At 40.1% G+C, this 14,108-nt stretch overlaps 1 protein-coding gene and 1 pseudogene across 2 annotated transcripts in view; both read right to left on the minus strand.

The window, feature by feature from the left end:
• LOC113015973 (NACHT, LRR and PYD domains-containing protein 12-like) overlaps window positions 1-14,108 on the minus strand; it is a 748,422-nt gene that overhangs the window by 40,292 nt on the left and 694,022 nt on the right. The gene's annotated exons all lie outside the window — the stretch shown is intronic.
• Window positions 6,506-14,108, minus strand: part of LOC145426186 (protein TANC1-like) — a 50,109-nt pseudogene continuing 42,506 nt past the window's right edge. Inside the window, exon 12 of the transcript XR_013906909.1 lies at window positions 6,506-9,731. The product of XR_013906909.1 is annotated as a protein TANC1-like (transcript). The remainder of the gene's footprint in view (window positions 9,732-14,108) is intronic.

The raw sequence follows: 14,108 nt of genomic DNA on the forward strand, positions 1-14,108 counted from the left end.
CACTTTATTTGCCAAAAATTATACTTAAAAAGGGGAAAAAGAAGTGTTAATAGTTTATTTGAAAGGTCAAAATATACCAACACATCTTTTTATTTTAAATCTATTTGTTTGTGCATTCATTTTTTTTCTAAAGCCAGATGTGGAAAAACAGGCTGCATCTACATGCAGGTTCTTGTGGTCAGTGGTCATCATATTTGCATTATCTTTCTGAGTCACAAGCAGGGAAGTGTTAAAGTTTCCTAGAAGTGGTGGGCCAGTGATGTAGGTGTGGATGCAAAGGATTATTTGAGGTGGTGCTGATCAGAAGTATAAAAATCAAAGTGTCCAGATCCAAACACACTTTGTTCCTCTGTGACAGAAGTGAACTAGAACTCACAGCAGCATCTGAACTGCAGAAGAGATCTCTGCTCATCTCCGTCTGCATTCCTCTTTTGGTAAGAACTTATTATGTATCATTTAAAATGATTTTCCTTTTAAAGCTGGGCAGCAGGCTCACGTTGAACATCTCCATAAACTGTCATAATTCTGCTGCTACACTAAACACTGCATTCGGTGAGCACACTAAACTTACGTAAGCTGTATATTTGCACGGTGAGAGACCTGTTTTTGCTGATTTGTGTTCAAATACAACAAGATCTTATTTAAACTGACTGTCAGATGTTGCCTATCCAGTTATGTAATGAACCCACTATATACATGAACCACAGACCCTTCACCACATCTTCATCACCTGCTGTTCCAGACAACCAACTTATACCTGAACCACTGCAGGTTAATCATCATCATTAGTAAAGGAAAAAAAGGTGAGTGTCTTATTATTTTTATTTTGCAGTGTGTCATTGTTACTACAGAGCACACTGAAACATGTGACAGGAAAGAATAACTGAGTGCAGAAAGGCTTTTATATTAAATCGGATTTAAACTTTGTTCTTAATGAACCGGATCTATTATGACCTGGACTTTTATCTATAAAATGGGCTTGTGAAACCCAGAGGAAAACTCTCTCAATATATCTGTAGATATAAATATATATTTATCCAAATCACATCAAGTAAAAAAGGCAAAATGACAAAATTAAAAAAAAGAATAACAAAAAGTATAAATGAAAACACAAAATTTTAAGGCAAAAACAAATATCTTGATGTCTTAATACGATGCATATAAAATATAAAGTAATACAACAAGGTTAAATATCTAAACATTTAAACTACTTCAGCTTTTCAAAGCTTCTTTTTCCAGTTGAAAATGACATCATCACGCCTGAATCTGCTTCCAGGAGCCGTCCAGATCAGGCTTGTTCAGGATATTTAGAAATCGTCCTAACAGTTGAAAAATAAAAAATAAACAGAGAACAAAGTAATATATATGATTAGAAATAAATAAAAAAGAAAACTATAAATAAAACGACTTCTTTCATTTAAAGAAAAAGGTCTATCAGTCCTCTTGTCGTGTGTGTTTGCAGCTCACAAAGACGACTTGCTGAGCTTCAGGATCCAAAAGGATGTATCTGCCAAATTCTTAATGTGGAAAAACGTCCATGTGTTTTCTTCTCCAGGAGACGATGAAGACACTGTTTGTCTGCACGATGCTCGTGCTGCTCTTTGCTTCCGGATTTTCCAAAGTGAACAATTTTCAACCAAGCGAGCACCGACCTGAAGAAACAGCTTATGAAAAGTTTAGAAGACAGCATGTAGATGCTAAGATGACTGAAAAGCTGTGTAACACAGAAAGATCAAATAGGAATATCTACAAACTTGACAACAGTTGTAAGGAAACCAACACATTCATCCTCAGCATTCCAGCAAAGGTCAAATCCATTTGTAGAGGTGATGGGAGGTACGATGAAAATAGCGGCATGACGTATAGTACCGCAACGTTTCGCATAATTAAATGTAAGCTAAAGCATCAGGGAGCCAGGAAACCCAGCTGCCAGTATGAAGGCAGGCTTCTCACCAACAGGATCATTGTGGTGAAATGTGAAGGGAAGTTACCTGTGCACTTCGATCGGGACCTTCTACCCTCTGAGCGCAACGATGGCGAGCAACTATGAGGAAAGAGTGGTGTGGAGGGGGGCGTGGTCTGCGATGCTGCTGCAGGTCAGATGGATGTACCTGCGCTGCATTTGCTATCACGCCTCGCCAACTTAAAAGGCTTTGTGCTGTCTGAGTTGTTGGTGTTGTGGATGTGTTGGCTGGCAGTCCACAGACAGACTGATTTACACAACTGTGGAAAAAATTAAATTAATAAATAAAATAAATTGGAAAACATAGATGTGTCATTATTTCATATAGATTTCAAATAACATACCATTTGATGTCAACATGTTTTAGTTGCATTTGCAGTGCTCGTGCTGTTATATTCTTATGATTCTGTTCATTTTATGAGTGTATCCTTCAGCCTTGCTTCACATATTTACTGCTGCTTGATCAGCTTTAGTCCTGCTAGCATCAGCACAGGTAGAAACAGATCACACATCAGAGAATCGGCCGTGCATCTAAATGCAAATGGAAACTAAAAATGAAAACATAGATAACTGAGCTGAACTTCATAGATCTGAAAGTTGACCAATGCTTACATAGTGCTAAAAATCAGGTATCGGGAAAACACATTATTTTATATTATGCTGAAGTCAATTGTTATCCTTTTTTAAAACTATATCATATAATAAAGTCTGTTTTGAAGTTTACTATGGTAAAAAAAATATTTTAAGGCTCTTCAGATATACTGTAACTTCATAGGTATGAACCATCAAAGCATTTTCATCATAAATATAAAACTTCATTAGGTAGATCTGTTCAAATACTCATTAATGCAAATATCTGATCAGCCAATCACATGGCAGCAACTCAATGCAGGTGTAAAAGGTGAGGTCTAAAAAGAACCTTTAAGAAAATATGAATCATCTTAATCAGTCTTTAATTATGAAGCAATGGCCTAACTCCCTCTGACAAACAGACCTGTGGCAAAATTTATAAACCACTTTTGACTTTTTCCAAGGTGAACATTGTCTGGCAGCAGGTGCCCTTCCCCTCCCAGATCATGGTTCATATCTGATTTTCAGCTCTAAAGTTTATTTTTCTCTTCATAACAACTGTGCAAAGGATGATTTCTGAGGATGATGACTCATTTAAAATGCTTGGATGCTGACAATTATGCAGAGTCAGGCATGGAAAGGCTGCTCTTTGTGACAGGTGGGTGCTGTCATACATGGGTGTAGCTGCCAGCTGTCCTCGAGGCTTCACCTCTGCTAAACGTGTGTCTCTGAACTTGACCTGGTCTCATAAACTCTCCTGTGATTTTTATTTTGCATCCTTGGTTATTCAAATGAATGATTAATATATTAATATGAATCTATACAGATTTGTCCACACTGGATATGACAGTAAGAGTTAGTAAAGCTCTGTTAACGTGTCCCTCTACAGCCTGTTGTTTCTTAGTTTCACCAGTGAAACTGAATTAAAAACAAAACATAGATGACATATTGTCGCCTAGGCAACCACCAAGCTCCCAGTGCCTACAGACATTCACTAAAACATGCTGGTCATTGGATCGTTTGAATAAATACCTTTAACTAAATATCAATGTTTTCGACATGTCTTAGTTTACATTATTACACAGTTATTATGAGAGAGCATGTCTAATATTTTTCCACTAAACAGTCGTCTTCTCCTTTGGTTTGTTTGTAACAACCATTTATAAAAACTTGTGTTTTGCTTTTGTTTTATTTTTAACTGCAATTCTGGTCGAGTAGCTTTTATAGTGTTAATTCAACATATACTACAAAATAAAATGACTTTTTTTAAAGTACATTTGTGGACATTTTATTTTCAAACTATCCAATCACAGAATCAAATGCACAAAGCCTGTGATGTCATCAAAGGCACAAAGCTTGTGATGTCATCACATTCTGTCATTGGAAGGAGAAATTCAGTCAACTGTAGCAACTCTTTGGTGGCAGAACTACAAAACAACCTGTTTGTTAAAACCAAGATAAGGAAGACACAGAGACGCAGAAGCAGACGCAGAAGCAGACGCTGAAGCAGACGCATATAAAATGGCAGAAGCACAGATGGAAGTGGTCGTGAGCCCAAATATAACAGTTTTGCAAAGATCGGAAAATGACCTCAAAAAAGCCCAAACACCAAATCCTGAAACACGTCCTCTGGCACAAGTTCAAACAGAAGTGGTCGTGAAAGGCAAGAAAAAAAGGGGGCAAAAACAGAAAAGAGTGGCTGAAGAACCCAGACGACCGATTACTCGGGCGTATGCTCGGGCTCTTCTAGAAGCCCAAAACAACGTGGCTGATGGAAGCAACCTGAGAAATGAAGAAGTGTCAGGAAACCCTGAAGGAACCTCTGAAAGGGAAAACCCTGAATCCCTCCCTATGTCAGAACCAAAGGACGACGTGAATATGGAGACAGAGGCAAACATGAATAACGCCAGTGGACAAAACCCTGGGCCAAATGGAGGGACGTGGCAACATCAGCCAAATCCCAGATTTATACCCCATCATGGCAGAGTCCAGTATGATTCATGTTGTGAGATTGCTGCTCTCAGGCATCAACTACAAGCTTCCCAAAACCACCAGAACGAGCTTTACTGGAAACTGGTAGCTGCTAATAAGAGGGCTTCTTATTACCAGTCTAAGGTGACCAAACTTCATGCACAGATGATCGCCGACAAAAAACAGCATGAAGAAACAATTAAAGAGCTCATAGAGCAACTGGAGGAGGCTAATGATAATAATAAGCCTGATAAGAGCAAAACAGAGGTTCAAGCAAAGGACAACCAAGCAGTTGTCATGCTGGATGACATGATCCGTGTCCTGCACGAAGACGTCAGCGACCCTACCACAGAGCAGTGTGTGGATTCTTCTACACAAACCACAGAGGCTTCACACACGGACTGTGTAGGTCTGAAGGAGGCTCAATTTGAAGTCCAATACAAGACTCAACAAGAGCAAATAGGAACACTCCAACAACAGCTCCTAGAAGCTCAACACCAACTCAAGGAACAGGAAGACAAACATAGGCAGGACCAGGAGACACTGAACATGGAAATCAGTGAGCTTAAATCCCAGCTCTGCTCCAACAAGGAGCTTCATGACATGAAAGTAGAGACTCTTTATCAAGAGTTGAAAGAAGTCAAAGCGTCCTACATTAAAATCACACAGGAGCAAAATGAACAAAATTCCAACACAGCAAATGGAAAATCTGAGCTTCTGGTGGAAAAAGACACCAAAGAACAGGACAAGGAAGAAGAAGAAGACTCCCTGACATCAACTGAGATGTCTCTGCATGACTCTCTACAACAAACAGAAGACAGAGAGAAAACGATAACTACCAATCCAGCTGAACTCGAAACTGAAGCTAAGACTGTGCCAGAGAAAAAACCCAAGAAGAAGAAGAGGAACTGGCTGCGTCGGCTTTTCAGCTGTACCAGTCCACAGACAGACTGATTTATACAACTGTGGAAAAAATAAAATTAATAAATAAAATAAATTGGAAAATATAGATGTGTCATTATTTCATATAGATTTCAAATAACATACCATTTGATGTCAACATGGTTTAGTTGCATTTGCAGTGCTCGTGCTGTTATATTCTTATGATTCTGTTCATTTTATGAGTGTATCCTTCAGCCTTGCTTCACATATTTACTGCTGCTTGATCAGCTTTAGTCCTGCTAGCATCAGCACAGGTAGAAACAGATCACACATCAGAGAATCGGCCGTGCATCTAAATGCAAATGGAAACTAAAAATGAAAACATAGATAACTGAGCTGAACTTCATAGATCTGAAAGTTGACCAATGCTTACATAGTGCTAAAAATCAGGTATCGGGAAAACACATTATTTTATATTATGCTGATGTCAGGGCTCTGAGTGCGGGCAGGTGGAAATGTGGATCCAAATGCAGGACTCCGAGACGAAATGTAACTAAAACCACAGCTTTTATTGCTGGCATGAAACAAAAACAGAAACCAAACCATGAAACCAAGCAGGAACACACAGGCAGGGTCTGAGGGTACGACGCGACACCAAGCGTGGGAAAACACAGGGCTTAAATACACAGGGTAGTAATGAGGGAATGGGCCACAGAAGGGAGACACAGCTGGGGGAGCTGAACTTCATAGATCTGAAAGTTGACCAATGCATACATAGTGACAACACATTATTTTATATTATGCTGAAGTCAGTTTTTATCCAATTTTATAACTATATCATATAATAAAGTCTGTTTTGAAGTTTACTATGGTAACAATTCATCTTTTTAGGCTTTTCAGAAACACTAACTTCATAGGTATGAACCAACAAACCATTTTTCATCATGACAATAAAAAATAAATCTAAAGGAGATAAACATCACAACTGTTCAACCAAGCATTAAGTCCATTTTGAAACAAAGAACGATGTACACTCAGCCAATCACATGGCAGACTGTCATGGTTGCGGCTGTGTGCAGGCAGGATGAGGACCCAAACGCAAGCTCACGGAGGCAGGAATGAACTCAAAACACAGCTTTATTGCTGGAGAGAGAAACCATACAACCTAAACGAGGAAACTATAACGTAATACACAGAGAAACACACGGCCATGAATGAGGGAGAACGCGACACAGAACTGAGGGAGACGCAGACATAAATACACAGAGGGTTAACGAGGGAAGTGGGAGCACACGGGGAACACAGGTGACACTGATAATCATAACAAGACACGGCAGGAGTGAACGCAACACTGACGGGAGACTGTCAAAGTAAAACAGGAAGTACACGGAGGTTCAGAGAGGAGGAGAGACAGCACGGGGAGAGCACGGACATAACGGGCTGGGAAAACATGGAATAAAACTCAAGGAGGGGAAACGAGGGCTCACAGATAAACAGAGGGGCACACAGGAGGTAATCAAATAAGGAACATCTTAACAGAAACCATGGCATAAATAAAGAACAACACACAAAACATACGAAAACTAAGAATGCTGGGCCAACATGGCCCAGGATCATGACAGACAGCAAAAGACACTGAGCAGCATATCAGTCAGCATGGGAAAAATGCCATAGATTTAAGGAACCAGGCTAAAATAATTGGTTTCTAGTGGGTTCTATTGTAAGTGCTCTATATTTCAGCATGACATACTGTATGCATCCTACACTGAGAACCCTTGAAGCTGATCATCAGGGTATGCTGTGTACTTCTTACACAGAAGATAAAATAACATGCAAAGATTTTAGATGGTTGTGGTTGGTCCTTACACACAGATGTAAGGTCAAAAAAAAAAAAAATCACCCACAATGGATCGTTCACAGACGCTGGTCCAGTGGAACCCACTTCCACAAAGGCTGCACCTGCTCTGGCAGAACAGGAAGCATCAACTACAGAGTAGCTATTTTCATAATTAAGACATCAACTATAGGTGTTCCCAAAATGTGCCATGTTGTCTGCACACCTGACAGTTCAATAAGTCCTGTGTTGATTACAGATGGTGGTTGTTTCCAGAAACAGCACTTGCATAAAATAAGTACAGAGCACTTTATGAGCCAACCTGCTTCTTTAATGAGCATTTAGGTTGTTTGTATTCAGTGTTCACAGATAATATGCTCATTAAAAGGGGGGATCCACTATGTCCTTCTTCACAATCCTGTCTGCCAACTTTAAGAAGAAATCAGAGTGACGCAGAAGCTTTAAAACAGTGTTCAGAATAATCAGTGATGCTTTTATCTGAACTGATGACAGATAAAGATGAACGTGAGTGTGGCAGAAGAGTCAGTTCTCCCTCTTTCTTGGAAGTATACAAAAGTCTGTTGTTTATAAAAAGTTAATAAACAAACAACAAGTTCTTACAGAATGAGACGTGAAGCCTGGAGACGAGCAGTTCAGACACGCTGTTATTAAATTCTACCTGAGCAGGTTATAGTTCACCTCAGTTACGGAAGAACAAATAACACTTGGCTCTGGGAGCTTCAGTTTTTATACACTGTCGTAGCACCACCCTAAGCCATCATTTGCATCAACACCTACATCACTAGCCCAGCAGTTCTAAGAAACTTCTCTGTTTGTGGTTCAGAACCTAATGTGACACCAATGAGCACAACAGCATGCAGCTGCAGGTTGTTGTTCATACCTGGCTTTACAATAAAGAGCCATGTTTGCAGGCAGCTGTTTGAAGTTTTGTGTAAAATATCATTTTTATAGAAATAAACCAAATGTGTCTAAATATATTAAGTAAACAATCAGAATAAGAACATTTTGAAATAAAATCCAAAAACTGCATCTGGCTTAGTTTTTGTTGAATAAATAATGACTCTGTGTAATATGTCATGTGTTGTATATGTAAGTTGTATTTGTACAATGAAGCCAGGCTTTCTTTGTGTTAGCTGCCTGACAAAACCTAAAACTCTAGTCAGAGATTGCAGGTGTCACAACAGACATGATCAGCTTTCTCTGTCGATCCTATCTTTCTGTTTCACACTCTGTGCACTCATAGAAAAAAATCTTTAAAAAAAACAATCACATGACTCTTCTTCCACACAACATGATCCCTGAGTGCCGCCTGCTCCAACCAGACATGTTCTCACAGCGACGATGCTGATAATTAAAATCTACAAAGAACGTGATAAACATTATTAAAATGCAGCACTGTTAAAGCAACGTGATTAATGCTGCATTAAAATGAGCCTTTAGCACATAGAGATGATTCAACAGTTTCATTTGACTTCATTGTTTCTAAGGCAGATGCTACACCAGTGAAGGTGCACTTAGTTTTCACACACTGCTTCTGCATTGTGTCTTAGTTTTAGTGGATTAAATAATGACACAGTGTTTGTTTGTTTTTCTTTAGTAACAAATGACCTCAGACCAGCTTATAATATTTTATAAACAAATAAGCATAAATGCATAAACTCAGCCTGGAATCACATGGGATAAACATGGGATGTGCATTTTTTTATTTGTTTTGTGTTACTGAGTCTTGCAAGAATGCCAACCTTACCAGCAGCAGCTTGGTTTTTTTGTTTGTTGTTTTTTTAATTGAATGAGTGCTGAAAGTTGAGCAACAGCTGTGACAACGAGAGAAGATGGAGCCAATCAGAAACAACTGTGAAAATGTACAATATGCAAGCTAAGAAAGCAAAGTGTAGCAATGTTGCCATCATTTTTGTTGTTGTGGGATTTTTTTCAACATTCACTGAAAATCACTTCTCTCATATTTCCTCTTTATTATTTTCATCACTGTTTAAGAAACGTAACAAAGTCTTATAAAGCATCTAAACCAGCATCATGAAGTGATGTTTAAAGATGGCAGCAAGCTTACAGCATCTCTCAACTCAAGAGCAACATTCAAAGTGCACAGGCTGAAGGAAAGTATTGATTTTATCACATGCAATTACAATACGCCTTTTCATCTGTATCTGGATGTACAATGGGTATCGTTGTTTGTCCCAGCAGTTTACAATACAGAATGTGCATGTCTGTGGGGCTTTTATAAAGATTTCTATTTGCATTGATACAATTGCTTGGATCACAAATTGTTCTAACTTGATTAAAGTCACCAATGATAAAGGTATTCTTGCGCTTACAGTTACCATTATTATCTCTGTTTGCTATCAGATCATCACATCCCCCTTGTGGGATCATGTTGATGATATGCTGGTTTTCTGAACACGTCCGTTAGTCATGCAGAGCACAGTGCCAGAGAGCGCCACCAGCAGGAACATGGAAGTCTTCATTGTATTTCTATATCGAAAAAGTAAACAGAGTGAATATATAAATCAGTATTATTTCATTTCATTTATTAACTTGTTTATTTTTCCATTTTCCTAAATGTTAATCGTGCTTAACTATTAAAGTAAAAATACAGATAGATAGGAAACTCTCTGAAAAGTCAAACTGTTTTCAGTGAGTTTATATATTTGCCAGAGGAAAGGTCAGAATCTGCATATCTGACCACTTTGAATCAATTTATATCTAAACAGAAATCAGTAAAAGTTCAAATCAGTTTATCAATATCCTCACTTATGAGGATATTGATATCCGTATAACTGGAGTTATTATAGATTTTCATACATGACATTTGTGAAAAAGGCGAGGGTGTCAGGGTCCCTGTGTCTACCCGCTCGCCTCAGTGTGGCTACATGTGTTTTTTTGTTTTGATTTTGTTCCCGCTCTCTCCCTCCCTCCTTCTCTCACTGCCTGGGCGGAGCTCATCTGTGGGCTCCTGCCCTTGGCCCACGCACCTGGTGACACCTGTGGCTCATCACCCAACAGTGTTCCAGTCCCCTTATAAGATGGCAGCCCTGTATTTCTCGTCGCTGGACCGTTGCCGACTCTCGTCAGTGTTAACCCCAGCTCAGTTCGTTCTCGTGTTTCCCTAGCGATCTTCTTACAGTAACCTTTTGCATCTCTGTGAATAGATTTCCCTGGACCTGCCCCTGTGTTACCTGAGCGATCAAGTGTGTGAGGATTGGAGCGAGCTTTTGTGTTTCTTGTGGAGTGTGAAGAGGAGCGTGGAGCGTGGATGGAGTGAGGACTTTGGAGCGTGTGTGGACTGCAAGTGTCTTTCCCCTCTCCTGTTCGTGTGTGGATTCCCGGAACCCGTCTTTTCCCCACTGTGTAAATAGATCACCTGGTGCTTCTGTAAATAAAAAACCTTTATTGTTCCCTACTCAGAGCCTACGCGTGAGTCCGTTCAGTCCCGTTGTGACAGAGGGTAAGGACGTAAATCGACTGGTAAAGAGGGACTGGTGAAGAGTCTGCAGCCGCAGCACCGATCCATCTGTCCATCTCCTGTTCCCTTCTCTGATCACTCGTGAACAAGACTGCGAGTTTTGTAACTTAATAAAAGCAGTAATTTGTTTGCCAGAGTGCCCCTTCCACGTCACACCCTGTTCTTTCCTTCTTGTCTTATATGAAAATTCACTTTGTGGAGCTTTTTGGGAAATTGTTAAACTTCAGGAAGATTCTGAACATGCCCCATCGTTTAGCCAGCTCTTTGGAGCTGAGCAGGTTCAGGCCTGTTGTTGTAAGTTTTATAAAACGATCTCATTTAAACGGATAATCCAGCTGAAGCTTCAGACAGCCGTCAGACAGTGAAACACTGCCATCTGCTGGACGCGAATAACAAAGACGCTGCTTTGACGGGTGAGGGAGTTTCAACAAGTCTGCAACGACTCAAGCATCAAACTACAGAACTATTCTAGCGGACATGGTGCTCTAATGACTGCTTCATTAACGCAGCTCAGAAAGGATCAAACATATCAATAAATTTTGAAATAAAAAAATTACTGTTTCACTGCACACACAAACCTTCTCTTATTAGCACAACACTGCCCAGGCCTCAGAGTGTATTCCTTATAGACTATTAAACCTCAGCATGTTATTTTAAAGTCTTACAGGTGAAACAGCCAACCAGTGATCCTAACTGTAATTTAAAATATTCAGCTGCAGAAATGCTTTTAGCAAATATTTTTTTATGACTGTGCTAAGATTCAATACTAGATTTTTGCTGGTCTGATTAAAAGGTTAAATGTAGAAGTTTTGGGATCATATATTAATACTTCCAAAACAATAAAGTTGTTGTAGAGAATCTATGTTCATTATTGTTGCTCATCATGGAAAGACAAAGACATCAGACTCTGCTGAAAGATTTTACACTCCTACTCTCTGCACACAGCGGTCTGAGGGACCTTCCAGGATCGGGGATTTTATTTATTTTGTTCTTTTTCGGTCTTACTGGTTAGTAGGTTGTGATTTTCTACCTGTTGATCTCTCATTTGGAACATGATTTGCTGTGGAGCAGATTAGGTTCAAAGCATGAGTTGACCTGGCATTATGTCTTGGATTACAAAAAAATCCCACATTAAACCTTGAAGTTAGCCGGATAAGACAGCGTTCTGTTTCACAGTAAAGGCCTCAGAGAGTTGTTGCTAACCAAAGTCTATCTTGTACAGCCATGCAGCATCTAATGACGTTTTGTAACCTGTCACTACAAAGGAGCAGTGAAATGATTGCTGTTTTAGCGCACACACACAGTGTGGTGATCAGTATAAGGACATTAAAGTGATGTTGCAGAAAGCTGCATCTGGTCAGAAGGAAAAAAAACACGCACACTTGGAAGACTTGGCCAGATTTGCACAAAATGAATGGCTGACAGTGGACAGATACAAGGATGTGGATGGTCACACCCTCGTGCATTAAAGAGGCCGTTCACAAAACCAAACACTCAACAGACACAATAAGACAGCTGATCAGTTTGCCTCACTAACTCATCTACACAAGGCGTGTTGTAGAAGTAGAGCAGGGCGATATGGCCAAAAATATTCATCACGATATAAATTTGAAAATGTGCGATAACGATATAACTGACACGAGACAAAATACTTTACAACTCCACTTCATTTGTGCAAAAAAAAAACAACAATCAATGTATTTTCACTTAAATAAGCAGCTGCTTTTCATGTGCATTAAACTTATATAAAAATGTAACAGTGCAAATGCAAATTCCTCGCTGACAGTTTAACCAAAAGGCATTTCCAGTGGAAACTGGCCGACATATCCTCAGCACAACCATGTATAATATCCACAAAACTTAAAAAGAGGTTAAACAAACACACAATACAGTAATATTATGTTGAAGCACAGTACGTATCACTCCGCGAGGCTCCTGCCTACGATAGCCGTAATGCTCCAACAATCCATCAAGCGGTGCGGCTTCGTAGCTTAGCAAAGTCGTACTAAAACATTTGACAGATTTTCGAGCGCCGTGCACATAAAATCGTTTCCAGGTCAGTAAACACAACCAGGATTCATACAGTGGCTTGCAAAAGTATTCGGCCCCCTTGAACTTTTCCCCATTTTGTCACATTACAGCCACAAACATGAATCAATTTTATTGGAATTCCACGTGAAAGACCAACACAAAGTGGTGCACACGTGAGAAGTGGAACGACAATCAGACATGATTCCAAACATTTTTTACAAATAAATAACTGCAAAGTGGGGTGTGTGTTCAGCCCCCTTTGGTCTGAGTGCAGTCAGTTGCCCATAGACATTGCCTGATGAGTGCTAATGATTAAACAGAGTGCACCTGTGTGTAATCTAATGTCAGTACAAATACAGCTGCTCTGTGACGCCTCAGAGGTTGTCTAAGAGAATATTGGGAGCAACAACACCATGAAGTCCAAAGAACACACCAGACAGGTCAGGGATAAAGTTACTGAGAAATTCAAAGCAGGCTTAGGCTACAAAAAGAAACAACGTCCCACGGAGCACTGTTCAAGCGATCATTCAGAAATGGAAGGAGTATGGCACAACTGTAAACCTACCAAGACAAGGCCGTCCACCTAAACTCACAGGCCGAACAAGGAGAGCGCTGATCAGAAATGCAGCCAAGAGGCCCATGGTGACTCTGGACGAGCTGCAGAGATCTACAGCTCAGGTGGGGGAATCTGTCCATAGGACAACTATTAGTCGTGCACTGCACAAAGTTGTGCTTTATTGAAGAGTGGCAAGAAGAAAGCCATTGTTAACAGAAAACCATAAGAAGTCCCGTTTGCAGTTTGCCACAAGCCATGTGGGGGACACAGCAAACATGTGGAAGAAGCTGCTCTGGTCAGATGAGACCAAAATGCAAAATGCTCTGTGTGGAAAACTAACACTGCACATGACTTTGAACACACCAGCCCCACTGTCAAATATGGTGGTGGCAGCATCATGCTCTGGGGGTGTTTCTCTTCAGCAGGGACAGGGAAGCTGGTCAGAGTTGATGGGAAGATGGATGGAGCCAAATACAGGGCGATCTTGGAAGAAAACCTCTTGGAGTCTGCAAAAGACTTGAGACTGGGGCGGAGGTTCACCTTCCAGCAGGACAACGACCCTAAACATAAAGCCAGGGCAACAATGGAGTGGTTTAAAAGCAAACATATCCATGTGTTAGAATGGCCCAGTCAAAGTCCAGATCTAAATCCAATCAAGAATCTGTGGCAAAATCTGAAAACTGCTGTTCACAAACGCTGCCCATCTAATCTGACTGAGCTGGAGCTGTTTTGCGAAGAAGAATGGGCAAAGATTTCAGTCTGTAGATGTGCAAAGCTGGTAGAGACATAAGGCAAACCG

The sequence above is a fragment of the Astatotilapia calliptera genome, chromosome 3, assembly GCF_964374335.1.
Source record: "Astatotilapia calliptera chromosome 3, fAstCal68.1, whole genome shotgun sequence".
Classification (NCBI taxonomy): domain Eukaryota; kingdom Metazoa; phylum Chordata; class Actinopteri; order Cichliformes; family Cichlidae; genus Astatotilapia; species Astatotilapia calliptera.